At 40.8% G+C, this 10,504-nt stretch overlaps 1 protein-coding gene across 2 annotated transcripts in view; it reads left to right on the top strand.

The window, feature by feature from the left end:
• Window positions 1–1,052: 1,052 nt before the first annotated feature.
• EHF (ETS homologous factor) overlaps window positions 1,053–10,504 on the top strand; it is a 34,762-nt gene continuing 25,310 nt past the window's right edge. For both annotated transcript variants that reach the window (XM_084519992.1, XM_084519991.1), the window contains exon 1: window positions 1,053–1,267. The gene's annotated coding sequence lies outside the window, so the exon portion shown is untranslated. The remainder of the gene's footprint in view (window positions 1,268–10,504) is intronic.

Raw genomic sequence — 10,504 nt, 5'->3', positions numbered from 1 at the left:
CTCTGAAAAATCACAGAATAAAAACGCTCAGCAATTCTTGTGCTTTATACATACAAATTAATGAAACCCTAGAAGTTTCATATGTTGCTACCTGACGATAGATGACAGTTCATATTTTCATTTAGGCACCTCATTTCCTGCTCAGGTTCCTGGTTGCAATCTGGAGAAGTAACTTGCACATAGTCAAGGACATATTTGGTCTCGCAATTCTAGGAACTGTCCATAAAGCACAGACATTACATGAGGAAACAGTGCTTCCGTGCTTTTCACCCAACTCAGGAGTTGAACTGATGACTGGATAGTGAAAGGCCTCTAATCCAACACCCAGCCTGTGGCTCGGAAGAGCAAACAAATATTTTGCCTGACTTCCATGTGCTGTGGAGTAGATGCCTTAAGAAAGGTTTTAGCTCTCCCCCGCTGGTCCTAATCCCCATCAGAATTAAGAAGTTTAAAAGCAGAGAAGTGTAAAGCTAAACATTGATCTGCTGATTTTCTACCATGTTAATCTTCCTGTAGCTGTTCTTTCATACTCGTCCCTGTGTACACCTACACTGAAGATTTTTTCCCCATTTTCTTTTACATTCTCTTAGATACCCAGAGAAGCTGGAAGACCTAGAGACTCCCTCTTGTGCAAACTCATTCATTTCACAGGGCTCTGGAGGTATAAAAAGAAAGAATCAAGCCCATGATATTGGCTCATCCAGTCCACCTCTCTGGCAGCACAGGGCTATTACTTACCATGCATCTTCTCATGTTATTTTCAGACTAATTTTAATTTAGGACATTCCTGCTCTTCACTTCTCCTCATTCTAATTATAATCTCCCTATCTACCTGAAATAACCTCCATTTAAAAAAAAAAAAAAAAAAAGGGATGGTCTTAAAAAAACAACTACAAAGAAATCAATCCCTCATCCATTACCAGGTTTCTCTTTTGTTCTGGAGCCACACGTGTAACCCGGTTAGACCTGTTCTCTTTGAATACTGAGGACTGAGCTGGCCTTATGCAAATGCTCCCAACCTCGTCTTCGTTGTTGTCGTTGCAGACCCAATCAAATGAACAGGAAGTGACCTAAGGAATTCCCCTATTGGCTGCCTGAGTGTTCAGCAAAATGTTTTAAAATTAATATCACATCCATTTATCTTCACTCCTGGGAGTCTTTAGGAGAGATAACCTGGTACCTGTGTTTACCCAACCTACTGTTCTTTAGACAGTCTTCCCATTGCTTCAGTTAAGGATTTCCACTCCAGAATCTGCAGCTAAATGAGGTAAGGTGTTTGGGTTATTATTATTATTATTTTTTAATATACTTCCTTTAAATTAACACCCATGAAAAAAGAAAAGAGAGAAGTGTCTACTGGACTCATGCCCACCCTACCGAGCCCCTCCCTTCCCACTTTGGAACAGCAGCTAAACTAATTTGATCAAAACGCTTTTTAACGTTACAATAAAGACTTCAGTTTTCCTATTTTGAACTTGCATCTTACTTATGTTTAAATAAGCCTGTTGTGTTTATGTTTGATTGGGGCCAGACCTGCTGCCTTTACTCACCCAGAATGTCAATGACCTCAAATTGAGCCAGTGGCTTCATCAGAATTACTCAAAGTCTCTGATGTAGCTGGCAATATTCTGGGTCCCAAATCTGCTGCTTTTGTCCCCAGAGAAGTCATCTAATCAGTAAGGTGAGGGGTGAGAGACTGGAGTGGACCTTCTTGATACCCCTGAGAGTGCTGGTGGCACAGAACAGGGAGACACTTTACAAGGATGGTGTTTCTGTTGCTTTTAGTGATGAGGATGGTGATGGTGATTGTACTGATAGTGAAAAATCCTAAAGGAAATTTATAATTTGGCCCAATTTAACCTCAAGTCAATTTCGTGGCAGCTCAGTGGCAAGTGGGGTTCTGTTGCTCTTAGTCCCTTCTAAGTGTAAGCACCCCAGAGAAGCCGGCTCAAGCACTGAGTAGGTAAATACAATGTGAGCAGAGGCCTGCAGTGTCTTTGCTTGTTTAATTTGTTTCTCTTCCAATGGTAATTTTATTTGAATAGAACCAGAATTGGCCCCTTGAGGTATAGACACAGCAAGAAAGAGACTTCTCAAATTCTGTTTAATGGTAGAAGTGCATGTAAAGAAAAAGTTGCTCAAAATCTACACTGATTGTGTAAAACATATGTGATGGGCTTAGTGATAAACATTTGTTTTTCACCACGAGAGATTTTAGGCAAATGCTCTTGTATGTATGTAGTTACAGAGTTATTGAATTTTATCAGTAATGAGATTTTAGATTACTTCATCTAAACGTATAATACGTCACCTTTGTTTCTAAGGTATATCCGACTATCATTTTTCATATTCTTTTTGAAATGAAATCACTTAATGATAGAAATTAACACTGAGGTAAAAGTTTCACTTAATGATTTTATTTGTACCTGTGTCACATGGAACTGTGTTAAACATACCCTCTTATACCAGTATTTCCTGTAATTTGTGAAAACTTGAGTGGAGTAATAAAAAAAATGCACTCCTTTAAGTTCTGTTTTGATAGCAAATTTGTGGGTAGCAATTTAAGCAGTTTGCTGTCATTTATTTTGCACTGCAGAAAATACCAGAGCTGGAAAACAGAGAGGCTTTATATTTAATGCAGATGTGGAAACCAAAGAAAACAGTTGCAATTAAAACTAGAAAAACAACAGGATTAAGCTGTTTCACCAGCAAATATCACAATTAATGACAGTTTAATTCCTGACCCTTACAGGTTTTAAAACCAGAAGTGATTGTGGTGATAACAACATAGGACTTCCCAGAATTTTCAAGTTTAATTAGGTGGCTTAAAGTAGAGTTTATCTTCTAGAAAACTTCCAGTCTTGAAAAAAAAAGTCCAGAAGTCCAATGATGGGAAATTCACCAGAATGTTTTAATTAACTGCTTAGATTCTTAGATTAGAGGATTTCATTCCTCTAAAAATATTTCGTCTCATTTTCAGTCTGACGTGGTCTAGCTTTAGCATTCAGCCACCTGATTTTGTTATCTTTTGATGGCTAGCGTGAAGTTTCCCTGAGTGACAATTTTCTGTTCCTTGTGTTGGTAGCTGTGTGTAGCTGTGAACAACTTCTCCCTTAGCCTCGTTTTTGATAAATATGGTAGTCAGAGCCCCATAGGCTTTTCCATCTCATGGAAACACTAGTGCCAGTTTCACTGTAAGCTTTTCCATCCTTTAATCCCTTTGGTGGTTCCCACTAATTTTTTAACACCAAAGGTCAAGTCTGGGTGTCAGGATAGGACACAGGCTGTAGGAACAGCAAAGTCAACCAGAAAGGGAATGTGAGTCAATATGTGTTTCAGCCCCCAAAGGTGATACCTATTCTCAGAGGTGATGCCTACCCCATACTGGATTTCTGGGTCAGGAGTTTATAAAGCATGTTTGAGGCTTTCGAAGAGTCATCATTCTCTAGACCCCCTTCTCACCTCCATGCATTGGTCCTACACGCAGAGGCAATGTTATCATTAATAGTGCTGATGTTGTTCACTTGCTTTTTTTTCCTTTTTTTTTTTTTTTTCATTTTTTGCTAGTCCTATTGGTATTTGTAAAGCCCTTGAGGCCAATAAATCAGTATATTCTTCCCAAGTCATAGTAATAAAGAATCCTGTATCAGAGCAGACTAGTGCTTGTTTGCCCCAGCAGAAATTAGGTAACCCTTCACAGCAGTTTATAGGGTGACAACAATTCTTATTATCCCAGTCATGGTGAGATCAGGTAATAGAATGTGGTCTGTTTAACATGGAAAATTATTATTCTCTTGTCACCCGAGAGAATATGGTGTGGTATTGCCACAGTAATTTTGTATTACTTCAGATATTCTCAGGGTATCTTGAGTTTTTGGCAGTGGTGAAAACAGACTATTGGAGAGCTGGACAAAGACAAAATTAAATCATTTGGCTCCCGCAGAACTTCCTTCATTTTTTTAATTTTTTCTTTTTCATTCCTAGTGAATTTTATTGTTAACATCAGTACTTGTTCTGTCTGGGAGGTGCAAGGTAACAAATTGTGATGGAGAGAGATCAAACTAAAAAGGAAAAATCATCTGGAGACACAGATGAAGAGAGATTAGGGAGGAAAATGAAGGATTTCCGTAAGTGAGTCTGTGTGGAGACAGGACTGTTGTGTTAGCCTGCTGCCTCTCCCACAGTAAATTGCACAAAAAAATCCTGGGTGGATTAATTTCTACACCTGCTGAAGAAGTGAGTATTTACGGTCAGTTCTTACAGAAGAGGATTAAAGATTTTATTGTTCCTGTGAGCTGAGAGAACTGTCCATGAGACATGACACCTTTCCAGAATTGTTCCTTATCTACCCTTCTTTGTTCATCCCTTCCACGCTCTTTATAAATGTGTCTAGCTTAGTCTAACGACCAAATCATTCAGTCTTCTCCCATGCAAACTTTCCACTGACTGCAGCATTACCCAGATTTGTTTTGCGGAGTCCACGGTTACATGCTTTCTATTGCCGTTGGCGTGCTTCAGTTCCCACACCAGTGCCCGAGCTGTCTCCAGTACAACGAATGCCATCTCTGTGAACTGGAGCAACAGCCTGTGGTACCCAGACAGTGGGACAGACCTGTCTGGCTTAAAAATTGGTCAGTGTGCTGCGACTAAGAAACAGATAGATGAACGACCCCTTCTTGTTCTGGTGGTAGCGTGACCACCCTTTAAAGGATTTTCTATGATCTTGCAGTGCTCTCTTTCTCATCAGCCTTCTTACGGTTGCGAATTAGGTCCTTCTTGTCGAGGACTAGGCAGGCGTTCCTGCGGTAAGCAACACATAAAAAGAAAAGGGTCACAAACGTAATTGTCTGTTGTCATTGCTAATGACACATGATGTTAGGATGTGGTAGAATCGAATATAAAGGCTTTGCTGTACATGAGGAAATGAACAGAAATGCTAACAATTTCTGTAGCTTGCATAGTTGGCGATGTTTAGAGAAGTCAAGTCTCTTTCCAGTCTCACAGCTTAGCTATTGCTAAACTTTCAAGCATAAACTCATGGAGTTTTCTTCCTAATGGTACGATGTGCCTTGTGGGCACCAAGAAAGTCCAACACAATCTCAGCAAAGTCCACTGGCTTCAGCCGCTCAGCCAGCCTCGAGGATGCTGCAAGATCTCTAACTACAGATGTCTGTTGTTCTTTCTTCCTTTCCCTGCCTTCAGCTCACTCTGCAGCTTGCACGTATTTTGCCCGCAGATGAACCATGGACTTTTTTCACTAAATCTTTGTGAAAAAGATACATTACAAACTTGGTAAGGGCGAAATTTGTAAGTAACACTAATAACAGAAAGGGTAAATTAAGAAGGGTTTGTTCACACAGCTAGCATATGGAAAAGTAAGGATTAACTTGTTATCTATGGAAGTTACCAGTCTTTCTTAGTATGAGAGTTCGTTTGAGCTTTATTAGGGATGTAGCTTGAACCAAATCCGTCGCTGAATGCCTAAAATGCTTGGGACATTTGTTGGTCATTGGCCTATAGATGGGTGAGAATGAGTAAACATGGAGTCATGTAGCCAGTAGAGCAACCAACTTGCGTTTGGCATTTTGCATGTCTCTCTCTATGAGGAAGATCCCTCAAAGGCTCCCTTTCGAAAAGCTGACATTGCACATGGTTATCATTACCTCTACTTTTGCTGATCTTATGAAATGTGCTCCACAGGAAAGAGTATGAGAACTAGTAGAAAAAACAGCTAGCTGGGGTTGGTTGTTTGCTGGTTATAGACCAAGAAGACAGAACAATAAAAGAGGATTGCTCTGCAGTGGTGAAAAGAAAGCCATTCTACATCCATGATCTGTGAATACAAAGGATAAAATAGTCCTCTTATTAGGGAGGAAGGATACAGACATAATGTCTTGAGTATTTACTCTGCTCACTATCAGATGTAGACAGAAAAGTTTCCTGAGCCCCTACAGATCCATAAGGATTGAGTTCCTATGTGTTAAAATACACTCTATCGTCCAAATTACTGATGCCATCATCAAAAAAATGTTTCTGTTTTTTAAAACCACTCTGGGTTTTCTTTCATCTGGCAGTGAACAGGTAACTAATTCATATTGCTATATAATTAACGATCCTGTGTAAAACTGCCCAAGATGCAATGGTCAGGAATGAAACTAAATGCACAATGTAATGATTACCCCCAAACTTTCTTAATGATTTTTACTGAAACATATAATTATTATTGCACAACAGCGACGAAGCTTGCATCTTGATGATGCACTTTCAAGGTATGCTTGGTTAAGCAACTGTCTCATAGATTGGCATGGCTATGAAGGGGCTTTATCAGGGAGTTAAATTCTGACACATTGAAGGGTGCTGTTCTCATCTCTTTTGCAGTGGGATCTGCCACACAACTCAGACATCACTTGTAATGTTCCCAGGCAGCTGCCCTGATAGAGAAAGATGAAAAAGGTTTTAGAAGACTGAATTAATGGGTGATTAGACAAGTGAGATATCCTTAGAGACTTATCAAAAGCAGGAGGTACAAAGTGAAATAGATATAGCTTTTTCCTTCATTTAGTGACTTGTAGTTATCTTTACCCTCCCTAAGACTTTTTTTGATGGAGCTGTTATACGTTGTGAGAACAGGTAGAAACTTCTCTTCCTCCTTTAAAATCTCAAATGATTAAATGTTTTTGGAAGATAGTCAAATTATAGTCAATCCAGTAAATCTTTCTCAGTCTGTCTGTAGCCACTCCCGATACGCATGCAGTCACACAACCACACTGAACAAAGTACGTGCACATGCACATCCCTTATCTCCTGTGTGGGCTTTCTTTCTTTACTTTTTAAAATAGGAATTTGAATGTTTACCCCATATTCCACCAACTTTGTGTGATAATCTGAAGAACTTCATTTAATCCTTGAAAATACACAGCTAGTTGTGTTACGGTGTGTTTTGTCAGCAGGTATAAATGGTCAACCTGTGTTGTCCTGCAGCAAGCGAAGTGCTCCTCATGCCTAGAGCCCAAGCGTGAGCTGTCTGTGACTTCCATGCCTGCTGTTTTTGCCCTGTGCCATAGTCGGCTTTCTTGCGGAGGCATGTGCATGGCCTGAGAGCTGCTGTGCCCAGGGTTGCCCTTCCCCGAGCCCCACAGCAGCAGTTCTGCAGCTTTAGCAGCAGACATGTTCTGCTACATTCAACATCAATGTATTGGAGGGATGCAGAGATTCAAGGGTGTTAACATAGTCAATGGTACTACACACGTGAAAAGTTAACAAGGTTTGGGGGAATTTAGAACCAAGGTATCAGCCTGCCTTATGGCATAGCACATCTTCAATATTAAAAATCTTATGAAGATTTAATCATTAAAAATATGAAAAAAAGGAAGAAAAAAAATCCCACTGAAAACAGCTTTTTTTTTTTTTTAAAAAAAAAAAAAAGATCTTTACTAACTCCCCCTTTCTAGAAAAACATTACAGTTGGAATAAATCAGATGGTAATAAATCTCCTTTTGAAAAAAATAGCTGCTTGAAATAGTCCGGAAATATTTTTATTGGTTTTGTTGGCAGAACCCGTTCCAGTTACCTTGAGGACTAAATGAGATACATACTTGCAGAGGGGAGCAAAAAGAGCAGAGGGAACAGAGCTTTTTCCCCTGTTTCCTACTCCTCCAGCCTCCATCCTAGAGATCTGTGCACAAACCCCATAGTTGCAGTAAGACCTGGAACTCCTGTGCCACAGATAGATAATTGGAGATGTTGTTATTGTTTGTCTTACTGGTTACAAGCTCGTGATGGTATTCAAGTTTCCTTGGCCAGTCAGCCAGTCTGATTAAACAGAAGGCAAAACCAAAAGAGAGAATAAAAGAAAGTAAATGAAATGAAAACAAAATAAATAAAAGAAATAAGGAGGAAGAGAAGGAATAGCAGCAATTGGTGAAAGGGGAGAAATAGGATCATAAACTTCACATCCCAGCAAGTGTTTGAGACCGTCAGATCCGGTGACAATGCTGCCTGCCTGCAGTACTATTGCAGTTCAGTGTTTGACATTTTCTACCTTCTACAAACAATTTTGCATAACAGGCTGAGTTGCACTTTTGTTACTGGGACAACTTGAATATAGGTTTTTACATGTCAGCTCATAGGGATGGGGATCCTCCCTCTCTTTTGCCAGGGAACTTTAAAGTTCCTTTCTTTCACCGTGATTAAAAAGAAAAAAAAAAAAAAAGCATTGAAGTAGCCACAGTTCCATAGAACAGAAATTTTGAATTTCAGCCAGCTCTACTTAGGAATTTCTAACTCCTTTTCAGGATCATACATAGGTCAAGGGCAGCTTTTTGATTTAATGCTTCAAGTGTAGATTTAATTGTTTGGCTAAGTTAACATTCAAATCTCTACTAGGCACATAATATCCATGATGCATAGAAGAGTCTTGCTTCAGTCTAAACAGGTCTCTGTTTTACAGAAAATTGTTTCTCTTATTTAGTACCTTCTCTTTGCCCTCAAAATACCCCACGATCATCCTAACTCATCTGCATGTTGAAATTTTTTCTGTAGACGTGATGCAATGGATAACAATGGGGCTTGAACTGGAGATATGAGTTAGACTGACTTGTCCACTGACTTACTATGTGTCTTAAACAAATCATTTCAGCTCTGTTTCTCAATTTTCCTGTTTGTCATGAAGAGGTAAAGTTAGTTCCTTCCTTCATTTCTGTGCTTTGTGCTATTTACTGCTTTCACTGTCTGGGGACTCTTCCTTTTCTGCTCTATGGTTATCAGTATTCCTGCCATCAACATAAATGCTTTTACAGTACATGAGCCCTGTAGGCTTGATTTTTCAGAAGACCTTAAAACTGGCCCATTTTCCAGCTGAGAACCTACTTCTTGTAGAGTTTACTTATTTATTTGTTGGTAAAGAGCAGGTTAAGAGGTGGAGTGTGCATAGGTGAACATGGGAAAGCAAACCCTCACAATGCTCCATATTTTCTTCCTCTCTCAAGAAGGGTCATCTACTGCTTAATTTGCTTGTAAAATCTATACCTAATTTGCTGCTTTTTCCTGCTGATTTTCAGACCTCTGTGTCTCAGCTTATTTTTCTTTACGTGTTTCATGGGACACCTGTTCTGACTTCACCCTCAGAAGAGCATTACTTTGCCCTGTTGAGATTTCAGTTGATGGAAAAGTACGGTGTTGAGCTGTCCTCCTGACACCAGGCTGTTCTGTAGCAAAGTTCTATTTATGAAGCAGGAGAGAGTTCACGTAAGAATTGAAAGAGTACATTTGTACAAAACCCAATGGGAAAAGCTCTATCGTCAAACCGGCCCAGGCTGTTGAGGCAGATGCCTGGCTTTGCTCTTTTGTTTATATTCCAACAAATCAAAGCTGACCTGTGTTGTTATCGGAGTAGAGCAGCAGGTGCAAAAAAATAACTCTGCTGCCAACTCAAACGAAAGGGTAAGGCTAATACCCTCTGGGAGGTATTGAGAAGATAACAGAGAGCCATGCCAGCAACTGAATTAACGGCTCTATTTACGGTGGGTTTTACTTAACAACCTGCTCCCAACACTGACACATAAACACTCCATTGTATTGTTTAATGCAACCACTGGAGAAATCAATGGAAACGGGATGGGCAGCTCGCTGTGCCAGCTGAGGAGGAGAGGCGCCATGAAAGTGTTGCTCCTCTAACCACAGGCAGGAGAGGGGGGAAAGCTGCTCTTGGCTTTTACAAAAGCAGGGAGATGTTTCCCACTGTTTCTCCTTGCTTTACCTTTAGGAAATGGCTGCAGAGCAAGGAAACTTCACTCCCCCATTTTCTGGCTGCTTTTAATGAAGGCATGAAGCATAAATGAGTGCGTCAGCCACTGTCCCAGTGCCACGTGGCTCTGGGAGGCACAGGAGGCACAGGGCTTCCTCGAAGTCCTGGCTGTGTGGGGCGAGTGAGCCCATGGCTACATCCAGGGGCGAAGCAGGCAGCTCTGTGCAGCCAGTGGAGTGGGATGCCAGGGCAGTGGTCTTGCAATCTCTTATTCTTTACACAACAAACACCATATGAAGAAACCACATGGGCACGGCTGGGCTGCAAATAAATGCACTTACTAAACGCATACAAACACGCAAGACTGAATGGCAGTCAATGTAATGGTCTGCCTGACAGCAGGTTTCAGCAACAGGGTCAGTGAGCTCTGTTGAACTATTTCTGTGATAGCTGCCTGTTTGGAGACACATTCCTTCGCAAACACCTGCCCGCTTTGGGATACTTCATAGTCTGGAGGGGAGTGGAAGAGGAGCTGGCATCCTGGCTGGAGATACTGTCACGCTGCTGGGATCAGTATTCCCCGGCTTGGCACTAGGGAACACGCCTGACCCAGCCAAAGGAGGTAATAGTCAGCCACGTAAACCCTCCCTAACTCCTGCAACTAATAATCCTTCCCATCGCAAGCCTTGTATTGCCTCTGCTATGTCTACTCCTTGAAACAACCTTCTGTTCTCATGCCAGCAAAAGAGTGCGATCAGA

Source organism: Aythya ferina, assembly GCF_964211825.1.
Source record: "Aythya ferina genome assembly, chromosome: 5".
Classification (NCBI taxonomy): Eukaryota; Metazoa; Chordata; class Aves; order Anseriformes; family Anatidae; genus Aythya; species Aythya ferina.
The sequence above is the reverse complement of the archived record's forward strand: the minus strand, read 5'-3'. Positions and strand labels throughout refer to the sequence as shown.